General features: G+C 47.8%; 1 protein-coding gene across 1 annotated transcript in view; it reads left to right on the top strand.

Annotated features, from left to right (window-relative positions):
- The first annotated feature begins 1572 nt into the window (after window positions 1–1572).
- The window catches only part of LOC144479440 (tight junction protein ZO-3-like), a 335349-nt gene continuing 319430 nt past the window's right edge, over window positions 1573–17491 (top strand). Inside the window, exon 1 of the mRNA XM_078198106.1 lies at window positions 1573–1686. The gene's annotated coding sequence lies outside the window, so the exon portion shown is untranslated. The remainder of the gene's footprint in view (window positions 1687–17491) is intronic.

The raw sequence follows: 17491 nt of genomic DNA, 5'->3' as shown, positions 1-17491 counted from the left end.
GACTACAATGAAAAGTATTGTTTCTTGCGCACTATACAGACAAAACATACTGTTCATAGAGAAGGAAACAAGAGAGTGCAGAATATAGTGTTACAATCATAGCTAGGGTGTAGAGAAAGATCAACTTAATATAGCATTGTTAAAGAGTTTGTAAGAGTTAGAGTAGAATTTTAAAAGTGTAGAATGAGAGCAAAAGGTAGAATTAGAGGGTATGCTGGGGACAGCTTGTAGGAAGTCGCCACATTCCAGCACCATCTTGAACAAGGGACAGTGGGAGTCAACAGAATATTTAATTGTGTGAAATTATAGCAGCCAAATCCAGATCCAAATTTGGGATGGCAGCGGGTCACTGAATAGAGATCAAGAAGCAGGAATCTGGGCTGATTTTTCTGGACTTCCTGAACTGGGACACTGAAGGTAAATGCTGTGCCCTTTGCAGGTCGGCAGCCTCAGCTCAGAGCAGGGGTGAAGGCTGGTGCTTTCCCGGCCTGTATGGCTCAGAGCCGCACTGGACACTGCATTTAACCATCGAGCCCAGACTGCAGCGTTTGCCATTCAACAGCTGAAGACTGTCAGCACGTGCGGCAACTACGGATTCATGCCAAGCAGTCGGAAGGATGCTAAATGGGTCTCTGAGTATGTAAATGTTTCCACATTTAACAGATAGGTGAGTTATCATGGGTCGCTACCCAGGCACCAGGGTCTCCTTTGGGCCATCAGAGAACTTTTTCTCAATGACTGTAAGGCTTATGTTTTTTTTTGCCTCTCCTAGGAGATTTTATAGCACTGTTGGGGGCGGAGGGCATGTGTTAACATACAGATTTCACAAAGTGCCAGGATAGATTAACATGACTTGGAACCAATGTGAATTAAGCAATAAATAATGGGAAAATGCTCAATTAATTTGTAATCTAAATAGTTGATACAACTACACAACCACCAGGCATTCCCCTTCAATTTTATCCTGGGGCGGCACGGTGGCACAGCGGTCAGCACTGCTGCCTCATAGCGCCAGGGAACCGAGTTCGATTCCCGGCTTAGGTCACTATGCCTGCGGAGTTTGCACATTCTCCCCGTGTCAGCGTGGATTTCCTCCGGGTGCTCCGGTTTCCTCCCACACTCCAAAGATGTGCAGGTCAAGTGGTTTGGCCATGCTAAGTTGCCCCTTAGTGACAGGAGGACCAGGTAGGGTAAATACATGGGGTTGTGGGGATAGGGCCTGGGTGGGATTGTGGTCGATGCAGACTCGATGGGCCGAATGGCCCCCTTCTACACTGTAGGGATTCTATGATTATATGACAGGATAGGCTCAATGGACAAGTTGCTTTGGGGGCCTGGTGTCCATGCAAATGACATGTTCTGCCCAGTGGAACACTAATAAGGCTAAGAGGGCATCCAGCAAACACTCCAGAGCAAAGGCCTGGACTCACGGTTCTGAGCACCACAAAGGGTTAAGCTCTTTGTTAACCTGACACCTAGCTGTAGGGTAATGAGGAGAGAGTTATCCGCCTACTCCTTCACCTAACCTAAGGCCGGGCGGGTGCTCTCTCTGTCTCACTTCCTTCCAGTGTATTGACAAGTGCCACAAAACTAAAAATGAGGAAAACATTTTAACTCCGGCGAGGATTTAAACATCGAACTGCAGGATTTCCATACTTTCCATACGTACGGGGGCCTTTATTCTTGGTGAGTGAAAACTATTACCTTGCAGAGAAAGCAGCACCTAGACAAGAATGTGAAAAAGATCTCAAAAGATAGTAGGAACCACAGTTGAGATTTTTTATTTTGGTGACCATGTTTTATAAAGTTTTAAACTGGGTAATATCGGGGCATATCTAATCATATTTAAACAGTTTTGTGGTTATGTTTCCTTACCCATTAAAATTCAACAGTGAAATGTCAGTGTAATCATTGTGAATAGTTTAAGGAACCAAACAAAATAGTGATCTCAATCCAATGATAACTTAATGATTTAAAATATAAATCATGAGATGGTTTACAGGGTTTGGCTCTAGCAGTTTATAACTACTGTTTGAAATATATCGTACCGTGTGCTTAAGACAAACCCCTAGTATCATGTCATTTAGACAGTTTAATGTGAAAGCAATTGGTTTATTGTAAAGTACTCCATGTCTCGTTTCAGAACCTTGTTTTTGATCGAATAGACCGTAGCTGTGTGGAATCTGAATAGAGCATTTAGAGTTAAAGAATAATGGGTTGAAATACTGCAGGTTACAGGTCTGTCAAAGGCAGAAACAATTTGAGAAGCTGAACTATAACGCTAGACAAGCAGTGAATCACACATTAAAGTATATAGGCAACATACCACGGATGCTGGAATCTGGAAACAGAAAATACTGGAGAAACTCAAGTCAAGACGAAGGGTCATCCAGACTCGAAATATTGGCTCTATTCTCTCTCCACAGATGCTGCCAGACCTGCTGAGTTTCTCCAGCATTTCTGTTTTTGTTACACATTAAAGTATACTTTAAGTAAAGGGGTGGCACAGTGGTTAGCACTGCTGCCTCACAGCGCCAGTGACCCGGGTTCAATTCCCGGCTTGGGTCACTGTCGGTGTGGAGTTTGCACGTTCTCCCCGTGTCTGCGTGGGTTTCCTCCGGGTGCTCCGGTTTCCTCTCACAGTCCAAAAATGTGCAGGCTAGGTGGATTGGCCATGCTGAGTTGCCCCTTAGTGTCAGGGGGACTAGCTAGGGTAAATACATGGGGTTGTGGGGATAGGACCTGGATGGGATGTGGTCGGTGCAGACTTGATAGGCCAAATGGCCTCCTTCTGCACTGTAGGATTCCATGATTCTATGATACTGGGTTAAGTGTACAATTTTTTGTATTAATTCATGGGATATAAACATTGCTGGCTGGTCCAACATTTGTTGCCCATCCCTAATTGCCCTTCAACTGAGTGGCTTAGTGGACCATTTCAGAGGGCATTTAAGAGTCAACCACATTGCTGCGGTTCAGGAGACACATATAGGCCAGACCAGGTAAGGATGGCAGATTTCCTTCCCTGAAAGAAATTCGCGAACCGGATGGGCTATTAATGACAATCAATAATGGTCATCACTCGATTTTTATTCCAGAATTCAAATGTCACCATCTGCCATGATGGGATTTATCAAGAGTGTATTGGGAATGACACACTGAACAAACCCAATGTCATGTCTGATAAGTTTCATATGTACCGGACACTGACTGGTTCTGGTGTATCAAAAGATTGGATTCAAAATGATCTGGGTCTTATTTTAAGCTTATGGCTTTAGGGAAGATTGTGATGGCTGTTTGTATGAATCCTGCTCTTCAAAACATATACTCCACACATTCGCACATTCAACAACTCCACTCCTGCATTCAGTTCCTTTCTCCCCAAAGATGCCAGGTTACAATTTATCCTCCAGTGTTTTACGGTGCTTTAATGAGCCTGGCCAGTGGCTCTCAGCAGGTTACACCTACTTTTGGTCCTAGTTTTTCTCACCTACATACACAAACTTTGCAGCTGAAATCGTTGGTTAGTTAATTAATTCCCCAGTCCCCTGGTGCTCAAAGACACTGAGCCTATGTGGCTCATCAGGCACCACCCTGAGCACCTAACTTACTGTCCTTATCCCAGTCCAACGCTGGCATCTTCACATCACACCTAACTCCTCACAGACCAGCGTTTGAACCAGGGATCTTTTTAACCTGTATGTGTTAGTTATTCACCAGATACATTCAGTTAGGCATCGAGGATCTGTCATACATTCAACTGTTGGCATTGCAGTGCATCAAAGATCAAGTGGCACTATAATAATTGCAGAGTAAAAAAGATCTTTAAATCCACAAAGGTTTCCTGCAACATATGTTTTTTCACCGAGCGTTTGCCAATAGTGTGGACTTGTAAAGTCAACTACAAGGCCTGGAGCAGTGATGGAAAAACTACGCGCAACTGTCCAACATTTGCTGTTTGTAGCTGAGGCTTATCATTGGCAGCACAGACCATAAGACATAGGAGCAGAATTAGGCCACTCGGCCCATTGAGTCTGCTCCGCCATTCAATCATGGCTGATTTTTTTCTCATCCCCATTCTCCTGCCTTATCCCCATAACCCCTGATCCCTTTTTTTAATCAAGAACCTATCTATCTCTGTCTTAAAGACACTCAATGACCTGACCTCCACAGCCTTCTGTGGCAAAGAGTTCCACAGATTCACCACCCTCTGGCTGAAGAAATTCCTCCTCATCTCTGTTTTAAAGGATCGTCCCTTTAGCCTGAGGTTGTGCCTTTTGGTCCTAGTTTTTCCGACTCGTGGAAACATCCTCTCCACGTCCACTCTGTTATCACTCCAATCTATTATTCACAGCATTAGGGAATTACCCCTAATGTTTTACCTCATGCCAAAGCAGTCTGAGTCGTGGAAAATGGTGTCAGTAAGATCACTGACACTGCTGTTCAAACTCCTCACACTTCACTCCAGCGATATTATTTGGCTGCAGAGGTCTATGCTTGCCAGTGGCGGTACTGAATCACTGAGAAGCAGGAAATTCCCATTGGTAGTGTTACTGTCCAAGTGTTTTAACACATCTTAACATAGGCATAACATGGAAAACAACAGCAGCTTAAATATATATTGTACCTTTAATACATACACATACCAGGGGAACTTCACAAGAGAGTTAAAAAACTAAAGGACTAAAGGGATTTGGGGCGGGAGGGTGGGATCAGGTACTGAATTTGATGATCAGCCATGATCAGAGTGAATGGTGGGAGCAGGTCTGAAGGGCCAAATGGCCTACTCCTGCTTCTATTTTCTATATATGTTTCTATGTAAAACCAAATTTTATGCCGAGCCGCTGAAGAGAGATTAGGGCAGGTAGAAAGCTTGCTCAACGTTGAGGCAGGCAGGTTCAGAGAGGATATTCCAGAGTTTAGGACTTTGACAGCTGGAGTTACGGCCACTAATCGTTGAACAATTAAACTCAAGGATGTACATGAGGTTAAGATTGGAGGAACACATCATTTGTCGGGTTGTACGGCTGGAGGCATTTACAGAGATAGGGAAGGGCAAGGTCAGGGAAGAATTTGAGACCAAAAGGGAAAATGCTGGAAAATCTCAGCAGGTCTGGCAGTATCTGTAAGGAGAGAAAAGAGCTGACGTTTCGAGTCCAGATGACCCTTCGTCAAAGCTAAAAGGCATAGAAAGTGGGAGATATTTATAGTACAGGGTGAGGGAATGAAAGATGAGTCATAGCCACAGAAACCAGGGGAAAGGCTGCTAATGGCTGTCCACAAAGGGAATAAGAGGTGTGAATGGCCAAACGGCAGAGAAGCTAAAATGAGAGGGTAAACTGTGACAGATAAAGATGTGAGAAGTGGAGGGGGGGGGGGGGGGAAATAGATGGGACAGAGGTCAAATTTAGAAAAGGGGAAGCAAAGGGGGAGAAAAGGGAAGGGGATAAAGTCGGGGGAAAGAGTGGGGGGGAAGAAAAATGAAGAAAGACAATAAAGAAATAAAAGGTAGAGAACAGTAAAAAATTAAATTAAATAGAATGAAAACAAAGGGGTCGAGGTGGGGATGAGCAAATCATCGGAAGTTGTTGAATTCAATGTTGAGAATGGAAGGTTGTAAAGTGCCGAGCCGGAGATGAGATGCTGTTCCTCCAGTTTGCATTGAGCTTCACTGGAACATTGCAGCAAGCCAAGGACAGACATATGGGCATGAGAGCAGGAGTATGTGTTAAAATTGCAAGCAACCTGAAGGTCAGGGTCCTGATTGCGCACAGATCGAAGGTGCTAGCAAAGCGATCAGCCAGTCTACGCTTGGTCTCTCCGATATAGAGGAGACCACATTGGGAGCAGCGAATGCAATACACCAAATTGAAAGAGGTTTAAGTGAAATACTGCTTAACCCGGAATGAATGTTTTGAATCTTGGATGGTGAGCATAGAAGAGGTAAAGGGACAGGTGATACACCTTCTGCGATTGCATGGGAAGGTGCCATGAGTGACAGGAGAGGTGTTGGGTTTAATGGAGGAGTGGACTAGGTTATCCCGGAGGGAATGGTCTCTGTGGAATGCTGACAGAGGGAGTGAAGGGAAGATGTGTTTAGTGGTGGCATCACGCTGGAGTTGGCAAAAATGGCAGATGATTATGATTTGCATGCGGAGCTGGTGGGGTGAAATGTGAGAACAAGGGGGACTCTATCCTTGTTCTGGGAGGGAGGGGAGGGGGTGAGCGTCGTGACGCGGGAGATGGACTGCCGCTATTGAGGGCCCTGTTGACAACTGTAGATGGAAATCCACAATTGAGGAAAAAGGAGCACATATTAGAAGCACCACTTTGGAAAGTGACATCATCGGAACAAATGTGACGGAGGCGAAGGAGCTGAGAGAAAGGGATGGAGTCCTTACAGGATGTAGAGTGTGAAGTGCTGTAGTCCAGAGAGCTGTGGGAGTCAGTGGGCTTGTAATGGATATTGGTAGACAGTCTATTGCCGGAAATGGAGACAGAAAGGTCAAGGAAGGGAAGAGAAGTGTCTGAGATGGACCAAGTGGAGGCGATGGAGGGGTGGAAACTGGAAGCGAAGTTGATGAATTTTTCGAGGTCTGGATGAGAGCATAAAGCGGCACCAAAATAGTCATCAATGTACCGGTAAAGGAGCTATGGGAGAGGACTTGGGTAGGCCTGGAACAAGGAATGCTCCACATACCCCATAAAAAGACAAGCGTAGCTAGGACCCGTGCGGGTACCCATTGCTACTCCTTTGATTTGGAGAAAGTGGGATGAGTTAAAGGAGAAGTTGTTGAGTGATAGAACAGGTTCAGCCAGGCAGAGGAGAGTGGTGGTGGATGGGAATTGTTCAGGCCTCTTTTCTAGAAAGAAGCGAAGAGCTCTCAGACCGTCCTGGCGTGGGATGGAGGTGTAGAGAGATTGCACATCCACGGTGAATAGGAGGCGGTTAGGGCCTGTGAACTGGAAGCTGTCAATATGACGCAGGGCATCAGAGGAATCCCGGATGTAGATGGGGAGGGAATGGACCAGGGCGGTGAAGATGGAGTCAAGGTAAGAGGAAATAGGTTCAGTGGGGCAGGAGCATGCTGACACAATGGGCCTACCAGGACAGTCCCTTTTGTGGATTTTGGGAAGTAGATAGAAGCAAGCTGTCCGGGGTTGGGAGACTGAGGTTGGAAGCTGTGGGGGCGGGGGAGGGGGGGAGGCATCCGGAGGAAATGAGGTCGGTGACGGTGTTGGAGATAATGGCTTGATGTTCAGTGGTGTGGTCATGGTTCAGGGGGAGGTAGGAGGAAGTATCTGAGAGTTGGCGCTCAGCCTCTTCGAGGTAGAGGTCAGTCTGCCAGACGACAACAGCGCCCCCTTTGTCGGCAGGTTTGATGACAGAATTTTCTATGACAGGAATTTGAGATCATGGATGAGATTTCAAATCCTAATTGCCTAACCAGGAGTTAATGTAAGCTAATGTAAGTTAAGGTGAGAACAGGGATGATAGGTGAAAAGAACTTGGTGCAAGTAAGATTTTTGATGACCTCAAGTTGACAGAGCATGGGAGATCGGAAGCCATCCTTGGAAGGAGTATATTGGCTTAGTAACAAAAGCATAGACGAGGGTTTCAGCAATAGATAAGCTTAAAGTAGGGGCCTGGGGCAATGCTAGTGAGATTAAGATAGGTGATCTTATGATGGCAGGGATATGTGGCTGCTTAAGCTCATCTCAATGGCAAATATAACATCAAGATTGCAGTTTGGTTTAGCCTCATATGTTTTCCAGGGAGAGGGGTGCTGGGGGCAGTAGGGGAATGGAGTTTGTGGCAAAAACCAAAGACAATGGCATCAGTCTTCCCAATATTTAACTGGAGGACATTTCTGCTTACCAAATCCCAGATGCCTTACATATTTGTCTGATAAATTGGAGACAGGGGAGGGATTGAGAGAGCTGGTTGTGAGGGACAGCTGGGTACTATCAGCAGTGGACAGCATGGTGGTACAGTGGTTAGCACTGCTGCCTCATAGCGCCAGGGACCCAGATTCAATTCCAGCCTCAGGTGGCTGTCTATGTGGAGTTTGCACATTCTCCCCGTGTCTGCGTGTGTTTCCTTCGGGTTCTCCGATTTCCTCCCACAGTCCAAAGATGTGTGTGTTAGGTTAATTGGCCATACTAAATTGATCCTAGTGCCAGGGGGATTAGCAGGGTAAATATGTGGGGCTACGGGAATAGGCCTGGGGGGGATTGTGGTCGGTAGACTCGATGGGCCGAATGGCCGCCTTCTGGACTGTAGGGATTCTATGATTCACATGTAGAACCTGACACAGTGTTTTCAGGATGATGCAATGAGAAGCAGCATATGCCAGTAAGAGGGAGACCAAGGACGGATCCTTGGGGGACACCACAGGTAACTATGGGAGCAGAAAGAGAAGACCTTGTAAGTGGTTCTTTAGCCAAGACTGGATCGGCATGATCAGAACCAGACAAGGCACCCCCAGTCAGACGGGCAAGGGTGGATGGATGTGAGTAGTCAACTGAGTGTAGTCAACCAAGACAAAGGCAGGTCAAGGGCAAGGAGGGATAGTTTACCACTGTTTGAGTCACGTAAGGTGTCAGTTATAACTTTGATTGGAGATGTTTCTACACAAGGCTGGAAACCACAGTAGAGGGTTTTAAGCAGAGTTCCAGGAAAGATGGGCACAGATTTGGGATACAACAGCAAATCAAAGATTTGGAGTAGAAAGAGAGGTTGGAGATGGAGCGGAGGTTTTACAAAGGCAGAATGGTCATGGGATTTTGAGAAGAAGGTTGATGGTGGCAGATTTAAAGGAGAGCGGGAAAGTACCTGAGGAGAGAGAACTGTTCATGATATCGAGTAGCATTGGGACCAGGAAAGGAAGTTCAGTGTCAAGGGAGCAGCAGTGAGAATTATGGACATATGAGCATATGGGGAGGTAGGTTGTGAGTTCAGGGCGCGGGCAGAGAGGAGCTTTGGTGGATGTTAAGTCTGGCGATTGAGGTGGAGGAAGGGATGAGGCAGAGGTAGCTGGGAGGATGGTCTCAACCTTAGCGACAACGAATGCCATGAGATCCTTGCTCTTGTCGTTGAAGGAGACAAGAAAAAGGGGGTTTAAAAAGACATTTTGCAGTCGAGAAAACCAGCCGGGTTGTTATTCTTGCATTGCAGGACAATCCTAGAATAGTTTTTTAAATTCATTCGTGGGACATGGGCGTCGCTGGCTGGCCAGTATTTATTGCCCATCCCTAGTTGCCCTTGAGAAGGTGGTGGTGAGCTGCCTTCTTGAAACACTGCAGTCCATGTGTTGTGGGTTGATCCACAATGCCATTAGGGAGGGAATTCCAGGATTTTGACCCAGTGACTGAAAGAATGGCGATATATTTCCAAGTCAGGATGGTGAATGGCTTGAAGGGGAACTTGAATGGTGGTGGTGTTCCCATTTATCTGCTGTCCTTGTCCTTCTAGATGGAAGTGGTCATGGGATTGGAAGGTGCTGTCTAAGGACCCAGTGAGCAATGTTTGCCAGAAATGAGCAGGACCGATCGTGCTGCAGGGGGTCCAACTAGATCTTGTGAGTGGCTAAACCAGCAATCGGCCATAGATGTTCACATCTGCTGATTGAAGTTGGAAGTTGGTCTGACAACCATTTCCGGTCTATAGGATTATAACAGACTAATGATGGGAACAAAACCAGTGACTGTGAGAGCTAATGGCACCAGAGTCATTCTCCAGAATTACCAACCATTTAGTTATGCTGCTGTTCCTGTTGAACCAGTCTGACTGCTCAAAGGTTTCTGCTTGGCTACCAAGCCTGGAAACTCAGTTTCACAGCAAACTGAAAACCTCTGTGAACTTTTAAAAGAGGATTAACATTATTCAGATAATTTACTGGTTTAAAATTCAAGCTGGACGGAATTAAATGCTGCTAGTTATAGACCGGCGTTGTTTCACTAATTGGATTTGTAAATGTGGAAAACTACACTTTAACTCATTTATGGTTTGGATATTTGGAAAAAGCAAGGGTGACACAACACATTTCACAGCATCTTATAATCAGTTTAAAGCTTTTGCAAACCTTTATTAAAATTCACTTAGTCTCCCTGGCTTTCAAAATACTTAAAAGATATTTTGCACTGGAAATGCATCACAGAAAGAAACTTGCATATATGTGGTGGCTCACCCAAGCTCAGCATGTTCTGAAGTGCTTTACAGCTGGTTAATTACTGATGGAAATGTTGCCCTGTGGTACTGTAGAAAGCATGGCAGATAGTTTACACACAGCAAGGTCAGAAAATCAGCAGAGAGATTTGATTTTTTACTGGGGTTTGCTGTGGGATAAATATTGGCCTTGAAATAATGCCATGTCTCGGCTGGAAGTCAGCGCCTCAGCCAGTTTAGTGCTCCTGCAGCCCTGCAATGAAGTGCCAACCTGGAAAATGTGCTGAAATCTCTAGACTGGGAGATGAATGTTACCACTGAGCCATGACTAACATCTTACATTGACTTAGAAGGTCACAGGTTTATGCTTGGTACATGTTATTTGGCTATGGGGTCCATTAGAGTCAAACTAAATCATACCCTGACTGAAAATCTACACACAAGCTCTGGCCAGCAGGCACTATTGGAGAGTGTCCAGGAGTTATCACTTCTCATCCCCTGTTCTCACACCTAACCAAGAACATTGGGAAGGAAAGCAGCATTAACACACTGCGCAACAGCACTAATACTACACTATCACGCTAACACACTGCCCTGTTGCATTAACACACTGCATTATCGCACTAACATTACACTTTCACACTAACACACTGCGTTATCGCACTAACACACTGCACTACTGCAATAACACTACACTGCCACACTAACACACTACGCTACTGCACCAACACCTCATACTGTATTAACACACTGCGCTGCTGACTATTGCACATTACAATAAAACACTGCATTACAGCATTAACATGTTATAACAGTAACACATTGCATTACAGCCATACAAAAGGCCTACAGATTTTAAATGAAAGGTTTGTTGGATCTTTTACATCTTCCTGAATGGACAGACAAAGCCTCAGTTTAAAGTTTTATCTGAAAGATAGCTTCCCCTGTGATGCGCGATATAACACACGAGAGGCGTGATGTACTCGGGAAATAAAGGCTTTTATTGCCAACAATAACAGAGCTACCATATACAGTATACGATCCCAGACTAAAGGGTCACCAGGCAGAGCAGTGACCTTTATACCTCTCCCAGGAGGCGGAGCCGACTGGGGTGTACCATAACAACTATATTAACAGGTAGAACAGCCCAACCCTAACCCCAACAGTAACATATATACAGACTCATAGTACTGGCCAGACCATGGCTCAGTACTACCTGGTGGGAACCAACAATGGTTCACCACATTCACCCCTCCTTTGAAAACAAAGGCCAGCGGGGTACAACACACAGAACCATTGTTCATTTGTCTATAAGTTCAAACGGTCTGGGGGACCGCACCGTCGTTGTGACCTCCTCAACACCGGCGATGACACCGGTTCAGGCAATTGCGGTGACGTTCTCTCCAAGGCGGTGTCCAGCGACTCCTCCAGTGCCTCACGGGCCGGTAGACCCCAAGGTGGTGACAATCCGCTGAACTCGGGCACGCCTTGAAGTGGCGACCATCTCCTGGACTCAGGCAAGCTGTACACGGGAGTAAGAGGGTTAGGTGGTGGTCCCGATACTGCCCACGCCGTGTCAGGAGGGGAAATAATGGTTGGGGGGTCCCTAACAGTAGGTGTGGGAGCGACAGGGGTTTCCAAGCCCCCTGCTGGCGCCAGATCTCGAATCGAGACCGTGTCCTCTCGCCCGTCAGGATATGCCACGTAGGCATACTGAGGGTTGGCGTGGAGGAGATGGACCTGTTCAACCAAAGGGTTGGACTTGCAGGTCCTAACATGTCGCCGCAGGAGGACAGGTCCTCAGTACGTTAATCAAGATGGTAATGAGGTCCCAGAGGAAGACTTCCTAGGGAATGAAAACATTCTCTCATGAGGAGTAGCGTTGGTTGCCGTACACAGGAGTGAGCGTATGGAGTGGAGCGCATCAGGGAGTACCTCTTGCCAATGGGAGACTGGAAGACCTTTAGACCTCAACGCCAGTAAGACAGCCTTCCACACTGTAGCATTCTCTCGTTCGACCTGTCCGTTACCCCTTGGGTTGTAGCTCGTGGTTCTACTAGAGGCAATCCCATATGAGAGCAGGTATTGCCTCAAGTCATCGCTCATGAACGACGAGCCCCTATCGCTGTGGATATAACAGGGGTAACCGAACAGGGTGAAAAGATCACGAAATGCCTTGATAACCGTGGCAGCGGTCATATCAGAACAGGGAATGACAAAGGGGAATCGTGAGTACACATCAACCACATTGAGGAAGTACACATTCCGATCTGTCGAGGGAAGGGGGCCCTTAAAGTCCACACTCAGTCTTTCGAATGGACGAGTGGCCTTAACGAGTTGTGCCCTGTCAGGTCGGTAGAAGTGCAGTTTGCATTCCGTGCATACCTGGCAGCTTCTGGTTATGGACCTGACATCCTCCACCGTGTAGGGTAGATTCCGGGCTTTTATGAAGTGGAAGAGCCGAGTGACCCCCGGATGGCAGTGGTCATTGTGGAGAGCCTGCAATCGATTCTCCTGCATACTAGCGCATGTTCCACGCGACAGGGCATCCGAGGGCTCGTTGAGCTTCCCTGGACGATACATGATATCATAATTGTAGGTGGAGAGTTCGATTCTCCACCTCAAGATCTTATCATTCTTGATCTTACCCCGTAACGTGTTGTTTGACATGAACGCCACGGACCGCTGGTCCGTGAGCAGAGTGAACCGTTTTCCCGCCAAGTAATGGCGCCAATGCCGGACGGCCTCCACAATGGCCTGGGCCTCCTTTTCCACCGCCGAATGTCGAATTTCAGGGCCTTGGAGGGTGCGAAAAAAAAAGGCGACGGGCCTGCCCGCCTGGTTAAGTGTGGCGGCCAGGGCGAAATCAGATGCATCACTCTCCACCTGGAAGGGGATGGACTCATCGATAGCGTGCATCGTGGCTTTCGCGATGTCGGCTTTTATTCTTGCAAAGGCTAAGCGAGCCTCTGGTGCTAGGGGAAAAGAGGTAGACTTGATGAGTGGACGGGCTTTGTCCGCGTAATTGGGAACCCACTGAGCGTAGTATGAGAAGAAGCCTAAGCATCTTCTCAGTGCTTTGACGCTAGTGGGCAGGGGAAGTTTGAGGAGAGGACGCATACGGTCTGGATCAGGGCCAAGGACCCCGTTTTCCACCACGTATCCGAGGATAGCTAGGCGGTGCGTGCGAAATACACACTTCTCCCTGTTGTAGGTCAGATTCAGGCGAGATGCAGTGCGTAAGAATTTAAGAAGGTTGGCATCGTGGTCCTGCTGGTCATGGCTGCAGATGGTGACGTTATCCAGGTACAGGAAGGTAGCCCGCAGCCCGTTCTGGTCCACCATTCGGTCCATAGCACGCTGGAAGACCGAGACCCCATTCGTGACACCAAAAGGAACCCTTAAAAAATGGTACAGGCGACCATCTGCCTCAAAGGCCGTGTATTGTTGGTCCTCTGGGCGAATGGGGAGCTGGTGGTAAGCAGATTTTAAGTCAATGGTGGAGAACACCCGGTACTGCGCAATCTGGTTGACCATGTCAGATATGCGCGGGAGGGGATACGCATCCAGCTGCGTGTATCTATTAATGGTCTGACTATAGTCTATGACCATCCGGGGTTTGTTCCCATTCTTAACCACCACGACTTGCGCTCTCCAAGGACTAGCGCTAGGTTGGATGATCCCTTCCTTGAGGAGCCGCTGAACTTCAGACCGAATGAAGATCCGATCCTCAGCGCTGTAACGCCTGCTCTTTGTTGCGATGGGCTTGCAGCCTGGCACGAGATTCTGGAATAGGGAGGGTGTGGTAATCCTAAGCGTTGAGAGACTACATGTGGAGCGCGTTGGGCAATTTAGAGGCTGCGGGTCTCCCACTGAAAGCGGAGGGAGTGGCCCACCGTACTGCAGGGTTACACTCTTCAAGTGGACCATAAAATCTAGTCCTAGGAGTATTGGCGCGCAAAGGTGCGGTAACACAAGGAGCTTGAAGTTCTCGTAGACTGTGTCCTGCACCGTCAGATTGACCGCGCAACTCCCTAGCACGGTGACAGACCGGGACCTTGACGCCATCGAAATTGTCTGCTTGGCAGTCCGAATCTGGAGACCACACTGCTTCACGGTGTCAGGGTGAATGAAGCTCTCCGTGCTCCCGCTGTCAAACAAACAATAAATCGGGCATTTGTTTACCTGTATGTCCATCATGGACTTGTCGAGTCTGTGAGGCTTGGCCTGGTCCAGGATGATCGACGCCACCGTTGGTTCGTGGGCGCAACTGCAGGCGGCTGAGATGGTTGATGACGACCCCTGCTGGTCATTCGCGGTCGGTGCCGACCAAAATGGCTGCCCCCATAGGTCGCACGTGGACGATGGCGCCAAAACCTGCGGCCCCTGCAGGTCGCACGTGTCTTGCGACTCCGTCGTTCGGAATGGCGACGTCCTGGAATCGCACGTGGTAGAAGACCTTGAAGATGCAGAAGACAAGGAGGCCGGCTCCGGGGAGTCACACGCCGCACTGCTGTTCTTGGATGGAAATTTGGACCGGCATACCTTGGAATAGTGCCCCTTCTTGCCGCAGGCAGAGCACAACACCGCTTTAGCTGGACATCGCTGCCGAGGGTGTTTCACCCCCCCCACAGAAGTAACACCGCGGGCCACCTGGAGCTGCTGTTGTCGTCAGGTCCGAGGCTGGGAACGCGATCGCGCAGTTATTCGGTCCCGCTGAATGAAGTGGGGTCTGTGACTGCCCCTGCCACGCTGTCTCCACGTGGTCGTCGGGGTACATCGCCAGACTTTTGGAGGCCATTCCTAGAGCGTCAGCTAACTCTATGGATTTAGTGAGATCGAGGTTACCTTGCTCCAACAGCCGAAGACGGGTGTACGACGAGCCGATTCCCGCCACGAACGCATCTCGAGCGAGGTCGTTCATGTACTGGTCTGCCGACACTGCCTTGCAGTTGCAGGCTCTGGCTAGCTGTTGAAGCTCGCACGCGTACTGTTCCGTCGTTTCGCCGGGCTGCCGCCGTCGAATGGCTAGAAGGTATCGAGCATGCATCTCGTTCGGCGGTTTGTTGTATCGCTTCTTGAGAAGCTCGAGTGCCCCTTTGTAGTCGGTGGCCCCACGGATCGCTAGGTATACAGCATCGCTTACCCTCACGTGGAGGACCCGGAGTCTGTCGGCGTCGTCGTTGACCGCTGTGGAGGCGTCGAGGTAATCCTGGAAACACTTCAACCAGTGGTCGAAAGTGTTCGAAGCTCCCGCCGCACGTGGGTCCAACGTAAGCCGTTCGGGTTTAAGCATTTGCTCCATGTTTTCTTTGTCGTTTTTTTTCCAAAAAAAAAGAATTTACTTGTTGGCAATAAAATTGATGCGCGATATAACACACGAGAGGCAGGATGTACCCGGGAAATAAAGGCTTTTATTGCCAACAATAACAGAGCTACCATATACAGTATACGATCCCAGACTAAAGGGTCACCAGGCAGAGCAGTGACCTTTATACCTCTCCCAGGAGGCGGAGCCGACTGGGGTGTACCATAACAACTATATTAACAGGTAGAACAGCCCAACCCTAACCCCAACAGTAACATATCTACAGACTCATAGTACTGGCCAGACCATGGCTCAGCACTACCTGGTGGTAACCAACAATGGTTCACCACACCCTGCTCATGCAATCCTCCCAGTTTCACACTGAAACAACAATCCAGATTGTGTTTTCAAATCCTGGAACGGGTTTTAGACCCGTAGCTTTCTAACAAAGGGAGTTTCAACTGAGACAAACCAGGGTGTATTCACCACGTGGACTGCAGTGGTTCAATAAAGCGGCTCACCACCGCCTTCTCAAGAACAATTAGGGATGGGCAATAAATGCTGGCCTTGCCAATGACGCCCACATCCTACGTAAGAATAACAAAAACTGGCATTGCAACACACTGATACATTGTATTACAGAACAAAAAACATTAATACACTTTATTACAACAACAAATTTCAATTTTATGGCACCTTTAACAAAGTAAAACTTTCAGGCACTGCGTAAGAGTGTTATCAGGCAAAGCTGGAACATTACATGTATTATAGTCCTATCTAATTCACACAGCACAATGGTACTAGCTTATTGACACAGCAATGAGTTCTGATGAAAGGCAATGGACTTGAAACGTGGGGCCAGGTTTTCAATACTGAGTCAGGAACCCAGCTGAACTCTGGGTCCGCCCTGCACCCAGGTTACGCCACTCTCGTGATGCACTTTTTAAATGTAATTGGCCAGGGAGGTGAGCTTGGTGCTCAGTTAGAAGTGCTGGGCTGCCTGCCTGGTACCAACGTCAAATGCAGATGGCAGCCATGTTGGGGCCTGCTGTTGCCTTGCCGATTAGAGCAGACAGCTCTTGTGAAGGGCATGGAGCTGGAACCAGTGGACAGTGGTCTTGCACAACAAGATGAGGACCAGTGCTCATAGATCATAGATCATAGAAGATCATAGAACCCTACAGTGCAGAAAGAGGCCATTTGGCCCATCGAGTCTGCACCGACCCCAATCCCACCCAGGCCCTACCCCCATATCCCTACATATTTTATCCACTAATCCCTCTAATCTACGCATCTCAGGAAACTAAGGGGCAATTTTATCATGGCCAATCAACCTAACCCGCATATCTTTGGACTCATGGCAGATTTGTTACCTAGACAACTGCAGAGAAATTTATTTCAGCCCTGTGGTGGACTCGATAGTTGCGCGCTGACATGTACAAGACTCTTCCAGCTGACTAGAAAAAAAGATTTGACAAATTATGTTTGGGAGCGGACAGGCCCCTTAACTAGCTAAAGTTTAAAGTTTATATATTAGTGTCACAAGTAGGCTTACATTTCAGTGTAAAACTGGGGGGATTGCATGAGCAGGGGAAGCTATCTTTCAGATAAAACTTTAAACTGAGGCTTTGTCTGTCCATTCAGGAAGTTGTAATATATTAACTGTAATGAAGTTACTGTGAAAATCCCCGAGTCGCCACATGCTGGCACCAGTTCAGGTATACGGAAGGAGAATTTAGCATGCCCAGTCTTTCGGACTGTTGTGGGGGGAACCCATGCAGAGCAGGGAGAATGTGCAGACTCCACACAGACAGTGACCCAAGCCGGGAATCGAACCTGGGTCCCTGGTGCTGTGAGGCAGCAGTGCTAACCAACTTCTTAAGGAACTTAAGGAACTGTTCATTTGAAACCAAGTTCCGCACACATGAGGACGGCCTAAACCAGGATGTTGGATTTATGTCACATTATCAGTAACCCCCACAGCTCGCCCCTGGTCTTGCATAATCTCACCAGCT

This window comes from Mustelus asterias, chromosome 26, assembly GCF_964213995.1.
Source record: "Mustelus asterias chromosome 26, sMusAst1.hap1.1, whole genome shotgun sequence".
Lineage (NCBI taxonomy): Eukaryota > Metazoa > Chordata > Chondrichthyes > Carcharhiniformes > Triakidae > Mustelus > Mustelus asterias.
This window is presented reverse-complemented; position numbering and strand designations above follow the sequence as displayed.